The sequence below is a fragment of the Balaenoptera borealis genome (assembly GCF_965194805.1).
Source record: "Balaenoptera borealis genome assembly, chromosome: 9".
NCBI lineage: Eukaryota > Metazoa > Chordata > Mammalia > Artiodactyla > Balaenopteridae > Balaenoptera > Balaenoptera borealis.
The window spans coordinates 58976565-59003001 of record NC_138873.1 but is presented as its reverse complement, the minus strand read 5'-3'; the positions used below and the strand labels follow the sequence as shown (position 1 = coordinate 59003001).

The following is a 26437-nucleotide window of genomic DNA, read 5'->3' as shown; positions in this document are numbered from 1 at the left end:
GCGCCGCATTTGGAACGGTGAGAAGTCGCTGGTCCGATGCTGAAATTGTGAGCAAAGGTTTCGAGGTGGCTTGAAAAAATCTTGCCTTCCGAGCATCCCGAGGGCCGCGGGTCCCAGCGCGCTCCAGGCCCCCGGACTCCGCGGATAGGCTCCGTCACCCCCCAAGCCAGGCGGTCTGCTCTCGAGGTTTAGGATCACATTAATGTGAAGCCACAGCGCCCTCGAGGGTGCCGAATTTAACCGCCACGTACTTTTAAATTGTTCTTTTTTGTGGAGAAAATTGTGCCTTTTGAAACGACGTTTTGTGTGTGTATTTTACATTAGCATTTCACTGCATAGGCAAAACAGTAGTCGCAATTCGGTAGCTGTGACATCCATACACTTGTTTCCATTTCATCTGTTTTCGTGTCAAAGACTGCGCCTTGCTGCATTGAAGATATAGTGGTATTGGTGCAATTGGTCAAGTTGGAATTATTTATAAGAGAATAGTGACAAATGTAAAATATCTAAAGCATGAATCTAAGAGCACGCAATATATAATTTTAAAGAAGATGTCCTATTTGGTAGAGTACAAATGTGATGTATGTTGTTTTATAATGAATGATGTACAGTGGATTCAGTATTTTCATCTTGGTTCCAGTTTGTGCAATCTTTAATAAAAATAAAGATAAGAATGAGAGTTTGTTCACTTAGCAATTTCAGCAGATCTTTTAAAGAAATGGCTTAATTTGAAAACGGTTTTCAAGGAAACTCCATAATACAATAAATCAGAGGACACTTGAATACTTCAATTTTTCATTAAATAAATTTTAAGTACTGTTGTAATAGGAAAATATACAATTTTTAATACGTGCATTTCACAGGCACCCAGCTAGCAGGCAAAACAATTGTTTTCTGAAACCATTGTTAATCATGCTAAGTGTTTTCATCTTTATGGAAAAAAGCTAATGACCTTCAAGGAAAAACACACCCACACACAATATTTCTCATCAAAAAGAACTGTGGAACTGTATAATCACTATTTCTTGTTACGTACACTTCGACAGAACTTCCCATGGGAAGCAAGAAAAAGGAAACTTGGATAGTGCTTTTATGATTTGTACACTTTAATATTCATTCAACAAATACTAAAGGAGGATCTATTTTGTTGGAGGTGCTGATCTATCTGCTTTATGTAGGTCCCCCACCTCCCATGTACACCTTTCAACAATCTCCTGCTGTCTGAATGGGTCCCATTTTACAGGAGAGAAAATATACTCTTCAAGGTCACTACTGGGAGGCCTGTAATTAGAAGGCAAAGTTAGAAGCAGTGACTTTATTTATGGGTATAAAAAATTAATGCTAACTAATGGAAGGATATCACAAAGAATATAATTTTGTGGGCTAAAATTGGAAAACACCTCCTCTACCTCCCATTCCCTCTCCCCACATGCTCTCTGGGGTTTCACTGCAGTTACTAGGAAGAGGAGGACAAGTCACACTCCTCAGCTAAGGGTAGGTACCCTAACAGCCCAGGTCTGCAGCGCTCTTCCCAGAGGTTGGTGGGAAGCATCTAGTGGGTCACCAAAGGGTCTTGGATATGACCCTGATGATTTAACTCAGTTAAAAATGTCCTTTATTTTCTGCATCCTGAGTACTGTGGCAGTCTCCAACCTGCTGTCTTCCATTTGGGAACACGGCCTCAGTCACTGGGTGGCAGGCAGGGACTTTCTCTAACCCATCGCAGCAGGAGGCATGGGTGGGAGATGAAGGGCATCTAAGTTCTATGGGCTGTGATCAGCAAAAAAGATTTCTTCTATGGGAAAACTTATGCTGGGAATTATAGGCTTTTTAGTGTTAGCTGACCTGAAAATGTTTTGCTTTGTAAAAGAAAGCCCAAAGAGAAACAAAATATATGTGTGGATTAACATTTACATATGGTGACAATGATACTACCATTGATCCTTATGCTATTTGCAATTCTTTCTTCTCTGCAGAGGAACAAAGTTTAGTGATGGCCTTGCCACACAGAATTGGAAGTGAACCCAAGCATCTGCCAGTTCAGCCTGGGCTCCAGGAGCCCAGGGCTTATCACTGCCTACTTAGTATTATGGTCCTGCCCTTTGAAGCAAAGCTTAACACCAAATCCACACTTACAGAGAAATATTGGAAAACTTTTCTGAAATCAGATCGTGTAAGTCCTCAAGGAAAGTGAGAAAGGCTGCCCAGATTTGAAACACAGGAAATTTTAACAGCTATAAAAGTCATGTTTCCTTCTCCCATTTCTTAGCTCAGTACTCAGTCCTATAACTTGTTTTGTGTGAAAATAGCCTTTAAAGAAATAAATTAAAAATAGTTTGGAAAGGAAATACATTTAAAATTGATAAATATTTAATAAAACAACTCCAGCCTTCTGTTTTCCCCTTTATAATTGATATCTACTATGTTATTAGAAAAAATTCCAATATAAAAATGAAAATTGAATACAAATTTGAAAGGCTCTCAATCGTAGATCATTCATAATTCTCTGTAGGTTGCCTCAGATAACCTCTGTATTTGTCCGCGGGTGTGCACACTATCATACATAATTAATGCAATTATTTATTTTAATGACGAAATCAAATCAGTGATATACAATCAGTAACAATATTACTTATTTTAAGTGGTTCAGTTGACAATGTTTCTCAGGTCACTTCCTTCAGTCTCCTGTCCCTTTCTCTCCACTCCCAGCCCGTAACCCTCAATCCTTCTCATCCTGATATCCGCAGCTAACTGTGAAGGTTACACTAAAGCCACTGGAAGTTCCTGAGATTTTAACTGAATATTTTGTAACAAAAGATTTTTTAAAAAAAAAATTATTTTTGACTGCGTTGGGTCTTCGTTGCTGCGCGCGGGCTTTCTCTAGTTGCAGCAAGCGGTGGCTTCTCTTGTTGCGGAGCACCGACTCTAGGCGCGCGGGATTCAGTAGTTGTAGCTCGCGGGCTCTAGAGCGCAGGCTCAGTAGTTATGGTGCATGGGCTTAGTTGCTCCGTGGCATATGGGATCTTCCCGGACCAGGGATCGAACCCGTGTCCCCTGCATTGGCAGGCGGATTCTTAACCACTGCATCACCAAGCAAGTCCCAAAAGATTTTTTAAAAAATAGGAGAATTCATACCTTTTAGAAGTGAAAGACTCTAGGTTGCTTAGGTCTAGTTAATTCAGACATGAAAATGTTTTGCTAACCTGGATAAATTATCCAGACATGGGTTCTCGGCTTGCCGTCTCTTCTCACTTGCTTGGCATCTTGGGCCAATCTTTCTCAATTTCCTCATCTGTAAAACAGGTTGAAATGAGCCATAAGGTAGTTGTGAAGACTGAATGAGTTAATTCAGTTAAATTCCTTTTAGAATCAAGCCTGACACACAGTGAGCTCTCTAACAGTATTTACAAACCTCTAGCAACTCTTTGTGGTTTTATTTCGAAGACATCAACGAACGAGATAAAGGGAGATGACCTTTCATAAGCATTCGCATCTTTTTGCAGCGCACTCGCTATCCCCTTTGTTCACTTCTAGCCCCGATAAACTCTCAACAATTTCAGTAAAGGGACTTTCACACTTTTGCTAAAGAGAAATTTCTTCAAGCTCCTTATTAATCCATCTTTCCATTTAAAATTCAGAAACTGGTTCAAATGGTTCATAGTGGTTACGTGAACGGGAAGAAAAATGTTCTTCGTCTGTTGTCACTAATTTTTGAAATGCTTGGCTGTGCTTGCGGTGAGCCATGAGTTTTAGTAGAAGAATGCAAAGGAGGTGACCGTGCGTACATCTCCCCTCCTGAGCGGAGCAGAGAGCGGAGTACAAGGCAGGAGCTGCAATTCCCCAAGGTTCTACTCTGGGGAAAGTTTATTTACCGTCTAGAGTGAGAGACGAAGGCGGGCGCCGGCGAGCCTCCAGATTAGAACTGTAGCTCGCGGGAGCTGGAGGAGAGCTTAGTGGTACTGGTTGCGGGGTTCCAGAGCCGAGAGGGCGGTGATTGGCTGCTCCCGTTAGTTCGAGCGCTCCCATTGGCTCATTCCTTGGAGCCAGGGTTGCTATTGGTAGCGGGCTGGTCGCGCGCGAAGATCCGGGCAGGCTCGCGAGAACCTCGGGCCCACTGGCCGTGTCTCCGCTTGGGTGAGTGTTGCAGCGTCGGGTTTTGTGTGTGTGTCTGTGTGTCTGTGTGCCTGTGTGTGTGTGTGGCGCTCTTGAGACTTACAGCTTCGCTGTCCCTGGGAACTAGGGTTTCCAGGTCTGGGTTCCGGGCAGAAGGGTGGGAGTCTCGCCGCGTTTAGGTGTACAGTCCGGGAGCCCAGAAGGGAGAGAGACGCGGGAAAACCCCCGCGGCGCCCAGCAGGCGGCCGAGGGAGTCCCAGGCGCCGAACTAGTCCTTGTTTCGGTGTCCCTGGCCTGCGGTGGCGGGGAGCTGCGGCACCAGCGCTGCGCGCCCTCGCCATCTGCTGCTTCCCCAAAGGGAAGAGCGAAGAGGCGCTGGCGCCGTCGGGAGGTCAGACGTGACCCTTGGCCACCCAGGTGTGGGTTGTGAAGGGGAGGACTCAACAGACGGCGGGGCCAATGTGTTTAGTTCCAGAAGGAGTGTGGCACTCGCTCTGGGCTGGGTGACCTTCCTACAAAAGATGAAAGGAGCGCTTCTGTCATCTGCGACTGTAGTTTAATTCAAATTAGGTGTAACCGTTGTAAGACAGACAACTTGTTAATGCCTTTGCCTTGCAAACGATCCTAGGGCCCTTCAAAAAGTGACCGAGATTGGGTGGACTCTATGTATGCGTGTAAACCCTTTAAAGACACTGAATTTATTTCAGTATGTTTTAATAATTTCAGTTTTGAGCATTTCATGTAAGTAGATAAAAACTAAAGCACAAGTTGGTTAAACAATATAAAAGTGATAGCATAAAAGGTTATTTTGGTAATTCGAATCAAATAGATTGAGAGGAACGTTTTCATATAGAGGAAACTTTATTAAAAATAAAATATATCTGATATCCAAATATCATGAATATTCCTCTCTTTTTTTTTTTGGTAACCACATACACTTTTGCATAATTCAGTATTGTAGGAAATGGTTTTCTATACGTATTTCCTATTTTTGATGTTGGCAGTACAGGAATGTTCCTGGAGGTTAGGTTAAGTGGAGAATGATTTAAAATCCAGCTTTTCATGGCAAGTTGTATTTGAATGGGAGACACTCAATTCCAGTGATTTGAGTAGAAAGCCTTAGGTGGAAATGTTTTATGTGACAGGAGATACAGTGAAGAGAGTTGCAATAGCAGATGGCTTTACATAAGAACGTAGTGAAGGTCAAAGATAGTTTTTAATCCTTTTTTTAAATATCCCTGACAACCAGCAGAAAGATAAGATTCTATACTTGACACTGAGCAGTTGATTCCTGAATTATCACCTTAAGGTAAAATGAGACATGACCAGGTCAGGTTTAAGCTTACTTGAGTGCATTGGACCATAGCAGAACACATCTGTTAGCAACAAAATGCTTTCAGGTATGCTAAAAGTCAGTCCAATGAGAAATGAGTCAATGCAGGATGTCGCATTTTATAAGCTTATTTGTGATTTTCAGAAAGCTGGAGAAAGAAATGCCTTAGCAACCAAGAAGACACAGAGAAAAGAAAATCCATTAGGGGCTTTATAGGGTAGGCTTTCTGAATTATTTAAAGTTAACATGCTGAAATGTGAGCTCAGGCTACTGGCTTTGCATCTATAGGTGCTTGTATATATACTGTGCCTTATGTTTGTTTCCAAAATCAATGTGTGTATTACTGTCGTGAATTGGTAGCTTGGGACTTCCTGATATACATACTGGCCAGTAGTCTCCTTATAAAGTGAGAAAAAAAAATTAGCTTTGCCTTGAGAATGTTTTGGGAGAGAACTCATTTCATTACATCTTAATTATCTCATTTAATCTTTGTAGCAACCTATTTTACAGATAAGGGAAATGAAGCTTATGTTGTTCAGCCAGCTAGAAATAGTCCTAGAATGCATTCCTAGGCTTGTCGAATCCAAGCCTGACTCTCAGCATTCTATATGTCCTCTTTAAGACACTGTCATCTGCTGTAGGAAGTGTCCAGAAATTCAGTTTGAACCCTTTAACTGGATCCAGTGAATGTTTTACTAGGACAGTGATGCAGTGAGCTGAAAGAACAATGGTTCCTAGACTTTTTCAGCTGGAACTAGAGTTAAATTAGAGACCATCTTTGCCTTGTTATATATTTGAAATTATTTGAATTCTGGTAAATCCCTATAAGTCTGGGTTCAGTTTAGTCTAACCTGGCTTGGTCTTGTTAAACACAGAGATGTATCTGTAGGGGTGAGTCTAGAGTGTCCTACCTGTGATCCTGAGGACCCTAGAAAGGAAGGTATGATAATTTGATTCTGTTGAGAATTTCAGGACCAACTATGCACTGCCAGAGAATCACCCAATTCCCAAGTAAGTCCCTCAATTTTTCCCAGTCTCCTAGCATCCCTTGGGACTGATCACCTCTGGTGTACTTCAGTCAATTTTCAAATTTTTCGCATGTAGCAGGCTAGATTCCTGGGAGTCTAGGCCACGCAGGGTGCAGGGGTGGAACTGGGCTGCCCTGAAGCTGCTCTGCTGATGGTAGAACCAAGGGTGATCAGAAAGAGAGAAATACAAGGGCGAAATCAAAATAGACTTCCAGGCACATTACCATCTGGAAAGAGCCAGGCTGAGGCAGAATCTCAGTAGATACAAGGCAGCAGAATGAAAAGCAGAATGACACCAAACTAGAACAAGAAGGTTGGGATAGAATGAAGGAGGTGGAGAAGGAGTGAGACCTTGAATGACTGGAGCCTGGATATAGGTATTTTCTAAACAATTAATTTTGGTTTTTAAATAGGTAATATGCTCACATGTTCAAAGATAAATAGGTATAAATAGGTTTATATTTAGGAGTCTTAGTCCTCCCTCATTACTGTGCACTCCAGTCCTAGAGGTAATTTCAGGGGTAGATTTATTGTGAAGCTCGCTGGTGCGAGCTCCTTCCAAGATTTGTACCTAATTTTGTCTTCTTTTTCTTAAAGTGGTCCCCCCCCAAAAAAAAGGTACAAAATCTGGATCTTTACTTTGTAACCATTTACTTTGATTTCTTGTATACTTCCAGTGTTTCTTTTATAAGTATAAACACCCAAGAATGGATGCATTCTTATTTTCCTCCCTTTCTTAAGCTTAAGATTTTTTCCCTGTACCTTTTGGTTTTTTTTCTTTTAGTAGTATACTCTGAAGGTCTTTCCATAGCAGTCCAAAGAGAGCTTCCTCATTCTTTTTTCTTTTCTGCTGCGTAGTATTCTAGGGTGTAGACATTCATAGATTATTCAACCATTGTTTTGTTGATGGACAAGTGGGCTGTTTTCTATAAAGAATGCTTCAGTGAATAACTTGTGCTAAGTGATTTTGTAGGTGTGATTCAGTTATTTTTCAGAAGGTGTCACTACTCTGATTATAGTGGGGAGGTGGTCAGTGAGGACTGAGCTGGCCAGGATAGTATCAGAACCAGACCAACCTCTAGGAGATGACTGACTGGCTGATTGCTCAACCGGCTCCTTTTCTCCGTGGTTAGAAAACTCAGAGTACCTTTAGCTCTTGACCATATTCTTCAAAGGGAGACAGCAATGGGGCTTCCATCCCATTCTTGTGTTCTCTTGGGAATTTGGCAAAGTATCCTTGGGAGACCTTAGCTATAGGACTGCACTTCTTCAGGCCAGCCAACATGGAAATCCTAATGTTAAGCTAACATGGAAAACATGTGTTTGTATGTACTTGCATTTGAATCTTTAAAGTTCTTTTCTATCTACACTACCCTCAATTTTTTTTTTACCCTCAAAATTTGATTTCCCTATGATGTGTATTATTTAAAAACACCTTGTGCAAAACCATCTTCGGGATTATGATTCACATCTGTAAATGGATGACTGGAGTGTGGGCCTGTGGTAAGTAGCAGGTACAGAGCACAACCCACACCAGCTGTAGAACAGCGGCAGGCACTCCAGTAGGGAAACAAACGAAGGCAATTGAGATGCACTTGGCCGTGGAACAAAGATGAAAATGACATTCACTTGTAAATGAGTTTTCTGTGTTTGATGTAAACAGAATGACATGTATTTTGCAGGAAGACAACTATGACCTTAGGATAGTTGTTGAATTCATTACCTGGGTTTGCACACGTTTCTGACATTTTATCATTATTGGTGTATCTCATGTTCTAACAATCTCTAGGTTTTTAATTTATTTAGAAACATTTCCATGATTTTCTGTCCTAGGAGATGGTCTGAGAGTTCTGTGAGATGCTTATCACCAAAAGGCTAAGTGCCTTGCAATAAAGCTTGAATCTGGCATCTTGTGCTTAGGTAAGGGAATGGTTGAACTTACAGAGCTGAACTTAGAGGATCAAGAGGAAGAAGATCATCTTCTCAGCTTTGTCTTTCATTGCTAGCTGTGGTCCCCAACCTAGACATTTCCTCAAACATTAGACTTAGATGATTGCTATGTGGCTTTGCTTTCTGACCCTTATTCATCTTTCAACCCCTATTTAAAATCTCCCCTGTCCTCTGTAGTTTTCTCTGACTGTCCCAGCCCACGGTGGTCTTTTCCTCCTCGAACTTCCACAGCAAGTGGTCTATGGGACTTATGTGTCACTTATTTTGTCAAATGCATATATTGCACACAGAATATGTCATTTGCTTTTTAAAATATCCCTGGTATAATACTTAGGCATAGATATTCAACAAATATTTGAGAATTAATTGATTAAATACTCTGAATTTCTCATTCTTCTGAACACTGTGTTGAAGCACCGAGCGCCTGCTACATACTAGGCATTGTACTGGTTGGGGACATAGGATGGTTAAGATTGTCTCAGGCTGCTGGTGGTCTACTGGAGGAAGCAAAGGCAGGAACAGAAATTGACAACATGATGTGCTGGGTATAATGATGGAGATAAGCACAGTGGGAGGACACCTCTTTGATCAGATAAAGAAGAGGGTAAGGGCGGGAAAGGAGTTAAATAGGCAAAAGCTTCCCAGAGGAGGGGGCGCCTGAACTAAGTCTTAAAAGATGGGTAGGAGTCATATAGGTCAAGTGTAAAAAGAGATGGAAGGACATTTCCAACAGACAGAATAGCATGAGGGAAGAGACTGAGTGGAGAAGCAGCACGGATGGATGTGAGAAATTCCAGGCAGTGCAGCGCTGCTGGTGGGCAGAGCAGCAAGTAGGCAGTATTGCTGAGAGACGAGGATCCATGTGTGAGGACGTGTGGTGCACTGGTCAAGAAGGTATTTCTGGGCTTTGGAGTTAGGCAGAGTTAAGTTTGCAATCCTGGCTCTGCATCTTCCCAGCCATGGGGACTTGGTCAAATGATGTAACTTCTATGTGCCTCAGTGTACTCATCTGTAAAATGGGAACAACAACGGCATTGTGTTTAAAGGCTTCTTGTGAGTGTTAATTGAAGTAATGTTTGCAAAGTGCTTAGCACAGGGTAAACATTCAAAGCATGTTGGCTTATTGTTTTTGAGAGACTGGACAGTTGCGCAGGGGCCAAAAAGGAGGGTCTGTGGAAGATGTAAGGCATGCGGACAGATGGTTTGCATTGCAAGAGAACTGTGTTGGAGGCAGGGAGACAAGTTAGGTGGCAGTTGCATTCAGCGTTTCAGGTGACAGATGATGTGGGTCATTGGGAAAAGGGATGGAGAGGAAAGGATAGAGTTAAATATCTAGGAGGTAACATTGGGAGGATTTTGTGACTGGATGGGGGAGTGTGAGAAAGAGAGAGAGTCAAGAGTATTCATGATAGGACGGTTACAAAGTGTTCAGTAGTGTCACACTGTCCACGGGCTTTTGGCAAATGCACTTTAGGTCACGATGATCTTAGAGGTGTTCTGTTTTGTTGACAAATAAAGCCTAAAGAAAAGAAAAAAGACTGATGCATTTAAATATATAAATTATTATAAATAAAGGCAGCAGTTGTAGTCCAAGGAAGATATTAGTTTTCCCAATAACCGAAGGTAATAGCAATATGTAAATAGCTCATTAAAATTTTTGAGAAAGCTTCATGATTCCAGTAATTAAATCGCAAATGATAAGAATTAACCAAGTTTCTGGTAAACAAAGATGTACAAACATGTTCTTTTTCATAGAAATCAGACATGCACATGAAAAAATCCTTAAATATAAAAATTAGATAAAAATTTAAGAAAATGCCAGTAATCTTCTGAAATTGATACAAGTACATTTTACTGATGTCACTAAAGCTGTTTGTCCAGCAATGTGGATAATTTGCCAGGGCTATATATCGATATATGGAATCAGAACTCATTTCTGAGGATTTATTCTAGAGGAACAGTTTAACAAAAGCATAAAGCTATATATGCGTGTGGTTTTTCACTGCAGCAATAAATCCTATAGAAAAAAAAGCAATGAAGTATTCAAATTAAGATATGGTTATTTAGGGAACATCAATATGACATATTATTAAGTAATGTTAAAAAATAATTGTTAAGATAAAACAGTGGAAAACTCTTAACGAAAATCTCAATATTAACTGAGAAAAGCTGAAGACGATTATGATTGCAGTTATTCCAGAATATGCATTTGTTTAGATAAAGACTGGAAGTAATATGCAAAATATGAAAGTAGTTGTGCTGGGCTTATACATATTCTCACGTGCACTACCCTGACTTTTCCGATTTTACTTTAGCAAGTCTAGTTCTGTGATGTTATTTAGTAATTGTTAACATGTTGGTATCTTTCATTGCTGAAGTAAAGTCCATTATAGTTATCATGACATATTACCCCTTCATAGTTTAGTGTGCACTGAGAACATTTTCCTCCATAACTGTACTATCATATCAAGCAAGGTTAATTCCTTAATATCTAGTACTCAGACACGTTTATTTTCCCAATTCATATTTTCTTTTTAAAAAAGAAATAACTTGATCAGTCTGCTCCGTCCAGTGGAATTGTTCACTGCTGATTGGAGAGTGGCTGGGTCCCAGGCCCCTGGTGCCATGGCAGTGAGTGTCCCCAGGCTGGCGGGCTCGGGGCGATGAGCTAGCTGTCAGCCCTCTGGGCCTCTCTGTGTGGAGCCCTAGGAGGAGGAGGACAGCTGGCTCAGAGAAGGTCGGCTCCATCTGCAAGTAGAGCTGCCTCTTGTTTCCTGCCCTCTGCTCCCGGGAGCCGGGGGCACAGGCTCTGAGACTCTTGCAGCCAGCTGGCAATGAGGAGTGGGAAACGAGCCAGCAGTTCTGTGCTCAGGGTGGGAAACTTTGAAACATTGTCTTCATCAAGGCAGTTGTGGAAGGTCCTAAGATTTCACACAACCCTCCCTACTCTGCTTGCTGCTGCTGGCTCTGAAACACCTGGCTGAGTTGCTGATTTACCTTCTCTATGGTTTGTGCAAAGAACTGTCTCTTTTTTTGATTATCTGGATCTTCTGAATTAAATCAGGCCTTAAAAAAATGACGATGAGGGATATGACTACCTAATAAAGTTATCAAGGCTGTACGGTAACTTGATAAACCCCAAACAAACAAGCAACCAAAAAACATTTCACTATGGAAGTTTTCTAAAATTTCCCAAAGTTGAGGGAATGGTAAATTGAGCCTTCCGATGTTTTACCAACCTTGTTTCATTTGCTTTTGCTTTGAGTATTTTAAAATAAATTCCCAGCATTGTATCAGTTCACCCGTTAATACTTTATACCCACCAGAATTGACAGTTTTCCACTAATATCATCTAATACCCAGTCCATGTTCAGATTTCTCCAGTTTTCTGAAAGATGTCTTTTTAAGGTTGAATATGTTTGAATTGGGATCTGAACAAGGTCCACTCATTGCATTGATTTATGGTTTTAAGGTCCTATTACATTTATAATGGCTCTCCCTCTCTCTCCCTCACCCCCACTCCATCGCTTTCATTTGTTGAAGAAATCAGGTCATTTGTCCTTTATAATTTCCCACATTCTGAATCTGCCTTCTGCCGGGTTGTTTCCCCAGTGTGTTATTTAACACCTTCCTCTACCCCTCATATTTTCTGTAAACTGGAAGTTACAGCTAGAGGACTGATTAGATTAGGGTCCAGTGTTTTTATTTGGGGGAGGGGGCAAGAATAATTCATAGGTGATGCTACATACTTACTGTATCACATCAGGGGGTGTGGAATGTGTGTGTGTGTCCCACTTTCAGTGATGCGAAGATCGCTGATTGGATTTAGGTGTAGCCATCATCTTTTTTTAAAAGAAAATATTTATTTATTTATTTATTTGGTTGTGCTGGCTCTTCGTTGTGGCAGGCAGGCTCCTTAGTTGCAGCATGTGGGCTCCTTCAGTTGCAGCAGGCGGGCTCCTTAGTTGTGGCATGCGGACTCAGTTGCGGCATGCATGTGGGATCTAGTTCCCTGGCCAGCGATGGAACCCGGGCCCCCTGCGTTGGGAGCGCGGAGTCTTAACCACTGCAGGGAAGTCCCAGGTGTAGTCATCATCTTTCCAACTAATGGTTTCGGCAGCCATTGATGAAACTTGCTTAGATCCATTCTTCTGTTAGGGGTGCAAAATAGTGGTTTTCTAGTTCTATCATTCCTTCTGCATGTGCTGTTTCTTATGTTATCTTTTAAATCTCAGGTCTCTGTAGCTGATTGCATTAGCCAGTTCACTCACACTTCCCCTAGGAGCTGTGGCTAAGTTCTTGGCACAGCTGTACGCTGGCTGCTGTAATTCTGATGCTGCTTTGAGAAATAGCCTGGAGTCAGAGGGAGATTTCCTCCCTTCCTCCTTTCTCACTGAAAACTGTAAACTTTTGAGGTAATGACAATTATGAACAGTGTCAGCTTCATGCCATGGCATAGTTTTGATGTTCGTGTGGCACGCTTTGAGAAGAGCTGAAAGGACGGCTTGATGAAAATATTCTCCTCTTCTCTGGCTCTAGTGTCTGACACCCCCAACAGTGGTATTCTCCTGTAAGGGCCTTCTGCAGACTTGTGAATGGTAACCAGGTTAAGGTATGACATTACCTGGGAGTGAGGATGGGACCAGCACACGAATGAACCTATTGGCAGGAATTTGTTTATCTTATTGTTAGCTGCTTACCACCTGTCGTCTCTGTAGTTGGGTCTGGAGCACATAGCTGGGGATGGAAGGAACTATTAGCTTGGGTGGGGGAAGGAGGTTTCTTTTGGTACAGATACTGTGCATACCTGGGGCTTGGTTCAGGTTTTTCTGTGGGGGTCTCCAAGGATGAAGACTGTTGAGGGGGTCAAAGGCAGGGGAAGAAAAATGTTGAAAGATGTGAGAAAACAAATCATTGCTTTGTACTTTTGTTGAGGATGACTCTGCGTAAGCCCTTGAAATAGTCTATAAAATAAAAGCAAGACTCTGTTTCCTATTCTTTTCTTGACTACCATGTTGTCCGGAAAGCATGAAACAGAGGGATACTAGGGTCTAGGGGAGTTTTCCTTACCGGTAAGCAGTAATAAAGAACAAGAAGTTTGAAGGCGGAATTTAAGCAAGATGGAGGGCTTGAAAGAATATGTGAGAAATAGGAGGAATCACTTTTTCAAAGGTGGAAAATAGTAGATTGATCCCTTTTGCCGAAGAAGAAAGTTCAGTTTGCTGTTTTAAAGAAATGGACCATTTTCCCTTTCCACCTATTCGACAACCAGTTCTAAAAAGGAAGTTTCAGTATTTTTATCTTTATGATAATTTCAGAAACAGTAGCCCATTTATTCCTAATAATGTTACTGAAAAATACCAGTAATTATATAATGACTGCAGAAATCACATTTTTAAGTAAATGAAGAGGGAAATGATTTTTCTTGTTATATGTCCCCAATTTATTTGTAATTACCAGCTATAAAAGAACCTTCCTGGTATGCCTAATAACCACCTTTTGTCCTTGCATGAAAAGTCGAGGTTTTTTTATTCCAGGTTTTGTTCTGCTCAGCTTATTTCTGGCCGGTTGGGGAGACAGAGGCAGCTGTTTTATGACATGTCTCACAGGCCTTCCTCAGACCAGGGAGCGTATTGCTCTGGAAACCAGCTGGCTGTGTTCTTCGCCTGTCAGACCCAGTGCAAGCAAACAGAATTTGGGCAAACTAGTGGAAATCTGTCTGTACATGGAGAAGTGGCTCTTGATAAAAAAACGTGGTATCTTTATACAAATAAAAATTGGGAAAAACACCCTGTGCAAAAAACAAACAAACAAAAAACAAACAAAGCATTGTATCTTTAAGCCAACAATTTCTAATTACCTGCAACTCTTCTGATTGGCAGATAATAACACATCTTATATAAACATGTACTTTTTTTTCCCCATTAACTTTGGCTTCATTAGTTATTTCCTCCTTTATAAAACATCCTTTGAAAACAAGGCAGAAGGGCTTCCCTGGTGGCGCAGTGGTTGAGAATCTGCCTGCCAATGTAGGGGACACGGGTTCGAGCCCTGGTCTGGGAAGATCCCACATGCCGCGGAGCAACTGGGCCCGTGAGCCACAATTACTGAGCCTGCACGTCTGGAGCCTGTGCTCCGCAACAACAGAGGCCGTGATAGTGAGAGGCCCGCGCACCGCGATGAAGAGTGGCCCCCACTTGCCACAACTAGAGAAAGCCCTTGCACAGAAACGAAGACCCAACACAGCCAAAAAATAAAAATAAATAAATAAATTGAAAAAAAATTACAAAAAACAAGGCAGAAGACACAAAACGGAGTTTTTTTTTCTGTTCAGTGACAGCATCAGGTGGTTTTATGTCTACTGTCTATACATAGCAAGAGCAATAATAGAGTAATAATTTTCCTTTTATTTAAAAACAAACTTATAGCTTTTTCTCCTTTCATAGATTTATTATCTATAGCTAGCTAACATAATTTATTTTTGTATTTAGTATGTTCAGATATCATATACCATAGTATCTTTATTAAATTCTTCCTAATATTTTCTAATTTTTCACGTGAAATAATATTGATATGTGGGATATTATATATTACAGTATCTTTGCATATGTATACGCATTATTATTTGTAAAAATAAAAGCATGTGTGCATGTATTATAAAGTCTGACTTTCATTCATCTGTGGATTCTTCTGTTCGCTCACTGATTCACTCATTCATGAAATATTTGCTGAATGCCTGGTTAATGCCAGGCATTGCGCAGTCACAAAAGCTACAAAGACATGGATGGTCAAAAGATCACCTTGGCTGCTGAGTGGAGACAGTATTGTGGAGTGAGGCAAGAGTGGAATCAGGAAGGCTATGTGGGAGGCTGTTAAGGAGTACACAGTTTGGGAGAGGACCCAGGCAGGTAAACGACGATTTCAGAAATCCGAAGTCTCACAGGAGTACAAAAAGAAGGAGTGATTAACCAGTTCTCAACTCAGTGTTGATACTGATTTATTTTCAGAGTGAGATGAGGGAGGCTTTCATTTGTTCCACGTGTATTAGATGGCAGGATGGATCCCAGGGGTCCAGCATGCTTGTGGAGACAGTGTTTGGGAGCCTGGGCAGGCACACATTTACCTGCTTCAGTGTGAAATGAGTAGGTGACCCAGAGAGGGTTCCACTTGGTCTCTTGTGTCCCTGGACACAACATGATGTCACTGAGCCACCTCATTACTGGGGAAGGAGTAGGACTGGGTTTAAAGATGGCAAGATGAGCAGGGCTGATGGGGAGTGCAGGGAAACTGAGGCATGGACTGATATTTGCTAATGCTGTTACCTCTGCTTCACATGCTTGTTCCTTAGTGTGGAAGAAAGGTCCAGCTCAAATGTCATCTTTTTGGTGAAGACTTCCTGGATTTTCCTTGCAGTAGTAATTATTTCCAATGCCTTTTGTACATATCTGTATTACAGTATTTGTAACACATCTTTTTTTTTTTTTTTATAAATTCACTTATTTATTTATTTTTGGCTGAGTTGGGTCCTCGTTGCGGTGCGTGGGCTTCTCATCTCGGTGGCTTCTCTTGTTGTGGAGCATGGGCTGTAGGCGTGCGGGCTTCAGCAGTTGAGGCTCACGGGCTCTAGCGCGCAGGCTCAGTAGTTACGGCGCATGGGCTTTGTTGCTCCATGGCATGTGGGATCTTGCCGGACCAGGACTCAAACCCGTGTCCCCTGCATTGACAGGTGGATTCTTAACCACTGCGCCACCAGGGAAGCCCTGTGTAACACCTTAAATCCTCGTTTATGAACCTGTCATCTTTACTAAAATGTGGGCTCTTCTAGGACTGAAACTACCTATTGTTTTTTATATCTGCAGTGCCACTTATAGCAACAGAAAGATAGTAGGCAAGTAATACATATTTTAAAAATGAAATTAATGAGTCAGTATGTGGTTATTCTGGCAAAGTTTTTTCTACTGGTTGGTAACTCTTTGTTTTTGTTATTTCATTTATTTAACAAATCATCATAATAGCAAACAGTGTACCAGACACTGTTCTAAGCCCTTTATACATATTAACTACTTTGATCCTTATAATTATCCTGTGAGTTAGGTAATGTTATTTTTCTCCACTTTGCCGATGAGAAAACTTATAAGTCATAAATTTATGTTTGTTTCAGCTATTATTTCTTCAAATAACTTCTCCTCCCCTTTCTCTCTCTTTTCTTCTGCTGGGACCCCTAGAATGAGAATGTTAGTATGCTCAGTGTTGTCCAAAAGTTCTCTTAAACTGTCCTCATTAAAAAAAAAAATTTTTTTTTTTTCTGTTCAGCTTGGGTAATTTCCACTACTGTCTTCTAGTTCACTGACTGTTCCTCTGTATCTAATCTACTTTTGAGTCCTTTTAGTTTTTTTTTTAAAACTAGTTATTATATTCTTTTTTTTTTTAATTTTTATTTATTTATTTTTGGCTGTGTTGGGTCTTCGTTTCTGTGCGAGGGCTTTCTCTAGTTGTGGCAAGCGGGGGCCACTCTTCATCACGGTGCGCGAGCTTCTCACTATTGTGGCCTCTCTTGTTGCGGAGCACAGGCTCTAGATGCGCAGACTCAGTAGTTGTGGCTCACGGGCCCAGTTGCTCCGCGGCATGTGGGATCCTCCCAGACCAGGGCTCGAACCCGTGTCCCCTGCATTAGCAGGCAGATTCTCAACCACTGCGCCACCAGGGAAGCCCGAGTTATTATATTCTTAATCTCTGTTTGGTTCTTTATATTTTTTAATTCTTTGTTAAACTTCTCACTGTATTCATTCATTCTTCTCCCAAGTTTATTGAGCATCTTTATGATCATTACCTTTAACTCTTTATTGGGTAGATTGTTTCTCTCTACTTTGCTTATTCCTTCTGGGGTTTTATATTGTTCCTTTGGAATATGTTCCTCTGTCACCTCATTTTGCCTAATTCTCTGTTTTTATTTCTGTGTATTAGGTAGGACGGTTATGTTTCTCAATCTTGGAGAAGTGGCTTATATAGGAGATGTTCTATGGGACCCAGCAGCACACTCTTCTCTAGTCACCAGAGCTATATGCTCTAGGGGTATGCCCTATGTGGGTTGTGTGAGTGCCCCTGGCCCAGTTGGCTGCCAGACCCTTCCTCCTGCACAGGCTGCCGGCCTGCTGGGGTGGCAGGGCCAGCTCCCTGTGTGGCTGGCTGCGAGGCCTGGGGGGTCCTTAGACTGTTGCTGACTAGCTGGTCAGGGTGGGTAAACCCCCAGTGCTAATAGGCTGGAGGGAAGACCCCAATATGGTGCTGGCTAGCACCAGTGTCCTCATGGTAGAACAAGTTCCCAAAAATGGCAGTTGCCAGCACCTATGTCCCCAGGGGGGAGTCCTAGTTGCCTCCTGCATCTCTGGGAGGCTTTCCAAGATCAGTGAGTGGGCCTGAGCCAGGACCCTTTCAAATTAGTGCTTTTTCTCTGGGTCTCAAAGTGTGTGAGATTTTGTGTGTGTCCTTTAAGAGTGAGTTTCTGTTTCCTACCTTCTTCCAGCTCTCTTGTATGCAGGCCTTGCTGGCCTTCAAAGCCAGGCATTCTGAGGGCTTATCTTCCTGGTGTAGGACCCCTGGGCTGGAGAGCCCTGTGAGTGGCTTGGAACCCTTGATCCTTGGGGAAACCTCTGCAGTCTTGATGATTTTCCCATTTGTGGGTTGCCTATCTGGGGTTTGGGTCTTGTCTATAGTGTATCTCCACCTCTCCTACCTATCTCATCGTGGTTCCTTTTTTTATATCTCTAGTTGTGGCAGATCTTTTCTGCCAGTCTTCATGTTGTTCTCATTAATAGTTATTCTGTACATGGTTGTGATTTTGGTGTGCTGACGGGAGGAGGTGAGCTCAAGGTCTTCCTACTCTGCCATCTTGGCCATGCTTTGGAAAAGTTTTTTTTTTTTTTTTAAATATGGATATTGAAGTCCCAAAGAATGATGAAAGGAGCCAAGGCAGAGGAAAGAAAGTAACCAGGTGCCAAGATCATGGGAGGAAAGATCTGGCGGTTGGCAGATGACACTTAGGAGGAGATTTAGAGGGTGGTACTGAGGCATGGCATGGCTTTCCAAGAGTGTGGAAGTGGAGTTGACCTGATGCAATCCTGGAGAATCCTGGAGAATGCTGTCCCCATATCCCTAGAAAGAGGGAAGTGATTGTTCTACAATAGAGAGATCCAGGGTCTAATCAAGGATCACGTATAGAGCAATGGAGAATAGAAAGCCCAGAAATAACCATCATGTATATGATTTTGACAAAGATGCCAAGACCTCTCAATGGTGAAAGGACAGTCCCTGCAACAAATAGTGTTGGGCCAATTGGAGGTCCACATACAAAAGAAGTAAGTTGGACATTTACATTACACCATATACAAAAATTAACTCAAAAATGTATTAAAGACCTAAACATAAGATGCAAAACTATAAAACTCCTGGAGGAAAACAGGTGAAAATTTCTTCACTTTGGATTTGGCAATGATTTCCAAAAAGGACAGACAACAAAAGCAAAAATAGGCAAATGAGACTACATCAAACATAAAGACTGCTGTGCATCAAAGGACACAATCAGAAGATTGAAAAGATAATCTATAGAATGGGAGAAAATACTTGTAAATCACATATCTGATAAGGTGTTAATAAAACATATGAAGAATTACTACAACTTAACAATGTTAGCCAAATAACCTGATTAAGAAATGAGGGAGAGGGAGGAGGAGGAGGGAGGTGGTGGCAGCATGGTGGATGAGCAGGAGCAGGAGGGGGATGGAGAGAAGTCTCCTGGGTGGCATGGCGCTCCTGCTTCTCCAGGTGCTGCCCAGCCCCCTGTCAGCCAGGGCTGAACCCCCGCAGAGCCCACATGCCACAAATACTGAAGCCCGTGTGCCTAGAGCCTGTGCTCTGCAACAAGAGAAGCCACCGCCAAGAGAAGCCTGTTGCACCACAACAAAGAGTAGCCCCTGCTTGCCGCAATTAGAGAAAGCCCACGTGCAGCAACGAAGACCCAACGCGGCCATAAATAAATAAATTAATTTAAAAAAAAAAAGAAATGAACGAAGGTCTTGAATGGACATTTCTCTAAAGGTGATACACAAATGGCTGATAAGCATATGATAAGATGCTCAACATCACTAATCTTTAGAGAAGTGCAAATCAAAACCAAAATGAGCTATTACCTTGTACACATTAAGATAGCTGCTATCAAAAAAAAGCAGAAAATAACAGCTGTTGGTGAGGATGTGGAGAAATTCAAACCCTTGTGTGCTGTTGCTGGGACTGTAAAATGGAGCCAACCACTATGAAAAACAGTATGGTGGTCCTTTGAAAAATTGAAAATAGAACTTCCATACGACCTAGTAATCCAAATCCTAGGTTCATATCCAAAAAAATTGAAAGCAGAGCCTCAAAGAGATATGTACAAACCCATGTTTATACCAGTATTATTCACAAAAGCAAAGAGGTGGAAGCAACCCAAATGTTGATCATGAGATGAATGGATAAACAATATATGGTTTATATACACAATGGAATATTATTCAGCCTTTAAAAGGAAGGAAATACTGTCACATGCGATAACACGGATGAACCTTGAGGACAATATGCTAAATAAAATAAACCAGTCACAAAAAGAAAAATACTTATGAGTGTACATATATGGGGTATGTAAAGTAGTCAAATTCATAGAAAAACAAAGTAGGATGGTGGTTATCAGTGGCTGTGGGGAGGGAATAGGAAGTTGTTGTTTAAAGGATATAGAGTTTAGTTCAGCAAGATGGAGAAGTTCTGGAAGATATGCATGCTATTTATTGCATAACAATGAGAATATATTATACTTAACGCTATTGAACAGTAGAATAAAACTTGATTATATAGTACATTTTATTTTATTTTCCAACAACAACCACAAAATTTAAAATGTAGACAAACAAAGAAACAAAAAACCCTCCAGTCTTTCTCTGGGCAATATGATCTTGGTACAGGGACCCACCTTGTAATAAGAGTACCACCTTGAGTACTACAGTATCAGTTATAGTTCAGGAAGACCACATGAAGTTTTTCTTTTCTTAATTTTAAGAAAAATCTTCTCCCCATTTAATAATGGAAAAGATGCATCTGTCTTTGAGATAGAATATTTAAAAAAAGTAATACCTGATTTTTTTTTTTAGATTATGTAGTGGTAGAGAAAATGAAGAGATATTAGGGAGTCCAGGATGGGTTCAGATATTTGGATTAGCAAGTTGTAAAAAAAATTTAGTTATAAAACACTGTCAGTTACTTATGACATAAAGAAAAAAAGGAAGCTAATGAGACATGGATATTTTCATATCCTTAAAAACTTCATAATACAATTTCTTATGATTATCAAAATATCTTTAAAGCTATTTATTAAATAATATGCATATCTTCCAAAATGGAATTTCCTTGATTTATTTCATTGATTCAGTTAATAATATAGAGAAGATTTTCTACTATGTACCCCTTGTAGTCCATATAGCACAGTCTAATACATCTTTAAAAAACATTTTTAAAAAGCTCATTCTTTTAAGTCAGAAAAGGAGTACATATTCATTGCAGAAAAATCAGAAAATTCAAACAAGCAAAAAGAAGACAATTAAAAAATGCCCACAGTGTCACTTTACCTGGTGAAAAACAGTGTTAATGCTTTGGTCTATTAGTTTCCTGACTCTTCTCTGTCATGTATATGGACAAATGTGATTTTATATAAAAATAGACTTTATGTACTTTTGTAATCTACTTTTTAAAAACTTAACAATAGAGTTGGCCCTCTGTATCTGGGGGCTCTACAGCCACAGATTTAAACAACCAAAGATCAAAAATATTTGAAAAAAAATTCCAGAAAGTTACAAAAATCAAAACTTGAATTTGCTGCACGCTGTCAGTGTCAATTATTTACATAGCACTTGCATTGTGTTAGGTATTATAAGTAACCTACAGATTATTTAAAGTATACAGGGGGAGAGATATACCATGTTATTGGATTGGAAGAATCAACATTGTGAAAATGACTGTACTACCCAAAGCAATCTACAGATTCAGTGCAATCCCTATCAAACTACCAATGGCATTTTTCACAGAACTAGAACAAAAAATTTCACAATTTGTAGGGAAACACAAAAGACCCCAAATAGCCAAAGCAATCTTGAGAAAGAAAAACAGAGCTGGAGGACTCAGGCTCCCTGACTTCAGACTATTCTACAAAGCTACAGTAATCAAGGCAGTATGGTTCTGGCACAAAAACAGAAACATAGATCAATGGAACAGAATAGAAAGCCCAGAGATAAACCCACGCACATATGCTCACCTTATCTTTGATAAAGGAGGCAAGAATATACAATGGAGAAAAGACAGCTTCTTCAATAAGTGGCGCTGGGAAAACTTGACAGTGACATGTAAAAGAATGAAATTAGGACACTTCCTAACACCATACACAAAAATAAACTCAAAATGGATTAAAGACCTAAATGTAAGGCCAGACACTGTAAACCTCTTAGAGGAAAATATAAGCAGAACACTCTATGACCTAAATCACAGCAAGATCCTTTTTGACCCACCTCCTAGAGAAATGGAAATAAAAACAAAAATAAACAAATGGGACCTAATGAAACTTCAAAGCTTTTGCACAGCAAAGGAAACCATAAACAAGACCAAAAGACAACCCGCAGAATGGGAGAAAATATTTGCCAACGAAGCAACTGACAAAGGATTAATCTCCAAAATATACAGGCAGCTCATGCAGCTCAATATCAAAAAAACAACCCAATCCAAAAATGAGCAGAAGACCGAAATAGATATTTCTCCAAAGAAGGTATACAGATCACCAACAAACACAGGAAAGGATGCTCAACATCACTAATTATTAGAGAAATGCAAATCAAAACTACAATGAGGTATCACCTCACACCGGTCAGAATGGCCATGATCAAAAAATCTACAAACAAATGCTGGACAGGGTGTGGAGAAAAGGGAACCCTCTTGCACTGTTGGTGGGAATGTAAATTGATACAGTCAGTATGGAGGTTCCTTAAAAAACGAAAAATAGAACTACCATACGACCCAGCAATCCCACTATTGGGCATATACCCTGAGAAAACCATAATTCAAAAAGAGACATGTACCACAGTGTTCATTGCAGCACTCTTTACAATAGCCAGGACAGGGAAGCAACCTAAGTGTCCATCATCAGATGAATGGATAAAGAAGATGTGGCACATATATACAATGGAATATTACTCAGCTATAAAAAGAAATGAAATTGAGTTATTTGTAGTGAGGTGGATGGACCTAGAGTCTGTCATACGGAGTGAAGTAAGTCAGAAAGAGAAAAACAAATACTGTATGCTAACACATATATATGGAATCTAAAAAAAAAAAAAAAAGGTTCTGAGGAACCTAGGGGCAGGACAGGAATAAAGACGCAGACATAGGAAAAGGACTTGAGGACACGGGGAGCGGGAAGGGGAAGCTGGGACGAAGTGAGAGAGTAGCATGGACATATATACACTAACAAATGTAAAATAGATAGCTAGTGGGAAGCAGCTGCATAGCACAGGGATATCAGCTCGGTGCTTTGTGACCACCTAGAGGGGTGGGATAGGGAGGGTGGGACGGAGACGCAAGAGGGAGGGGATATGGGGATGTATGTGTACATATAGCTGACTCACTTTGTTATACAGCAGAAACTAATACAACATTGTAAAGCAATTATACTCCAGTAAAGATGTCTAAAAATAAATAAATAAATAAATAAATAAAGTATATGGGGGGATGGTCACAGTTGATATGCAAATACTACACCATTTTATATAAGGTACTTGTAAACAATCCCTCATGGACACCAAGGGACAATTGTATATTGCTGATATTTTTGAGTCCTAGCAGTTCTTTCAGCAGACGTTATGAGCCTTCTTTGCTAAGTAAGGGTAGATGGGCACAGGAATTGTGATATTCAGACATCTTAAATTGATCTTTGACCAAAATTCATTCACTGAGGGCTTGTCTTTGATGGTGTTTAATCTTATCAATTTCAAATGCTTCTGGCAAGAATGCATAAGGTCTTAGTGGTCCTATAGGATTCACTGTGTCTCATTTCTTTACTCTCTCTCTCTCTCTTTTTTTTACTAAAGTCCTGATTTTCTGCCCCCAAATGTGCTCCTCCTGCATTTTTCCTTAGTAAATGGCATTTCTTTCAGTTACTCAGGTCAATATTTGGGGGTCATCCATAACTCCTGTCTTTCTCTCATGCTCCAGATCCAATCTGTAAACAAATTATGCCAGCTTTCCCATTTCTTTTCTATGCTAGAAAGCAGTTCATTAATTTGGGCTCTGCTATGAAAATTTCTGAGAAGTTGTAGCAGTTTTACTGCTCCACACAATCTCTGTATCTCATCAGATCACACTACACAATTTTGTTGGGAAAAGGATGATGGGAAAGACCAAAAGGGCCAGGCCGAAGGATAAAACCACCAAATAGCTTTACAGAGATGTCAGCTGAGCACACACGTAGGAGCATCAGGCAATGGACGTGACATTCCAAACGACATGTCATTTTTCCCCTCTATGCACTGAAAATGCTTGTTTTAATTGACAGAAGATAAAAGGTGAAAGAATACAATGCATAGTAACTCATGTTAAAGCTTATAGGTAAAAGACTGAATTCTTGTGTGAAATAAATGGCTTTCCACTTAATAAACTGGATTTGTTCCAAGGACGTCTTTTCATTGACGGAGCAGGTGCAGATGAAGTTTTGAGAAACTTGTGCAGCATTTTTTAAAATAAAACATTTAATTAACAAGCTTGAAAACCGTGGAGCACTTGAAGTGGGAATAAAACAATTGTTTTATATCAAACAGTACAAATCCAATTTGTGAATACAACTCTGTTGAAAAGCTTTAAAATATTAATAAATTGATGCGGGCTTTAAGAAAGAAGTTTTGATTTTCTTTCAAGGTTTTCCCTTGAGACAAGTTCTAAACCAGAAAAGATGTTCAAAAGAAAGCAAAAAAAGTATATTCTTTCTGAAGGTCCAAAAGCTAATTTAAAAGAAACAAGATGAAAAGGATTTAGAATATTTATAAGCACCAAGAAATATCAAATAATCAAATGCAAACATATCTCTAAATGTGGATTTCTTTTGTTAAGGTTGTTTGGAATTGCAGTTGCTGTCATGACTCTTTAATAACTTGTTTCTAGCATTTAAACACAACAGATATGAAAAAATAATATAATATTAAAGATACATGTTGTGTCCCAAGGGACTAAACCATAACGAGCTCTGTGAAAGTTATGTAATAAAAAGAACTTTGAGAAAGATACCATTTCAAGATAGGAAAACTTCAGTTAAAGGTTTAAAACTCCTTTACGTTAAATTTTCCATAGAGCAATTTTTTCTGATTCCAGCCTTTTCTGTCAAAGGCTCTGATAACAGCATGAATTGTTGGTCATCCCAGATTTTGCTCTGTGTCATGGTGTTTGCTGGCCTCTCAGCTATTGGTTCTTTAATGACTCTGGTCGGGTTACCTGCCCTGCAGAGCAAGCTGGGTAAACCCTCGTGGTGATAGCCAGGCCTTGTGGCAGAGTGTCCAGAATTGACAGGCCAGCAGTATGTCTTTCCTTTAAAGCATCTCCTGTTGGAAAAACACAGCAAATAAAAATCACTAAACAGCTTCTGGGAAAGTCTGTCTGCACTGTGGGGACCTAATGAGATTAAAGAGAAACTTGATTCCTTTCTCCAGGCTCATTCCCCAGAAGTGATCCTGAAATTACCAGAAGAAAATTAAAGGTACATATAGGATGATGTTTCCCAAGGCGCTCAACAGAAAAAGGCAGAATAGCGGTCACCATCTATAGAATCCTGGGTATTCAGTAGTCCACAAACCTGTTGAATAGCTCTTCTCACTCTTCATAATATCAAATAGGTTAAAAACAGATAGTGGTTGAATAAGAGATGATGTTCTGATGTTCCTCTTACAAAAACTAAGACTCTTGATTCCAAATGCTTAATTTTCCATGTCTTGAAATTATAATACTCGACTCAGTGTATTAATTTGTTTTTGTTTAGAAAAAGAAAACAACCATCAAAGAGGAAAAACAAAGCCATGAATAGAAAATAGCGGAACTAAACAGCTCAGCACATAGCACATTAAGCGTTGTGTGCTAATAAATTATGTTACGCCATGCTCACACTGAAAAAGTGCTTCGTTTTCTCCACTTCATGCTGCTATTACTCCTCTAAATCAGTGCCTTACTAAGCTGCTCAGTTTCACTTCCCTTGTATTTCACATGGGGTTTAAATCTTTTGATCTTTCTGTAGCATTTTGCCTTCTGATTCCTGATCCTCTTCATTCAACCTGTTGGCTTAATTATTTAGCCTTCTTAGTTGTCACCCTCTTCTAGTCTCAATCAGCCTTTCATCTTTTTAGGTGTCCTAAAACATCTTAATTCTTCTCACTAACCTTTCACTGAGTGGAACTTTTTATATATTAGCGGAAGCCACAGAGATTAAGGATAATTTTTACTTACCTGAAAAAAATCACAATATTTATCTTTTCTTTTGGTATGTCATTACCAGGTAATGCAATACAACTATCACGTCACAGTTTCACGTGTCATTGTTAAGTCTTTGCTAAGGATATTATCCACCATGTGGAAGAAGCATAGAGAATTTTAGAAATTTTGCAACTCTTAACCAGAAATTAAGAGAGACACCTTATAAGGCAGTCTCCTTATGGACCCTCCATCAACAGGACTTAATTTACTAATGTTTGAGGATGTGATGGAGGTCTACATGAGACATCTGGCAGAACTTTCATCGCCAGGGTTGATTTGGCTAAACCTCTCCAGGCTATTAAAGGCGACAATATTCAAAGATAGAAGAGAACAGCACTTTGGTCAAGCACAGATATATGTAAATACTGGAAAAGAATTGTAATAGAGGTAATAGAATATCGTAGTAAATATATATAAACTTGACAAATTATACTTA

The 26437-nt window shown here is 40.3% G+C and overlaps 1 long non-coding RNA gene across 1 annotated transcript in view; it reads left to right on the top strand.

Annotated features, from left to right (window-relative positions):
* Positions 1–4085: 4085 nt before the first annotated feature.
* LOC309634826 overlaps positions 4086–26437 on the top strand; it is a 262121-nt gene continuing 239769 nt past the window's right edge. Inside the window, exon 1 of the long non-coding RNA XR_014248448.1 lies at positions 4086–4134. This is a non-coding gene — a long non-coding RNA (uncharacterized lncRNA). The remainder of the gene's footprint in view (positions 4135–26437) is intronic.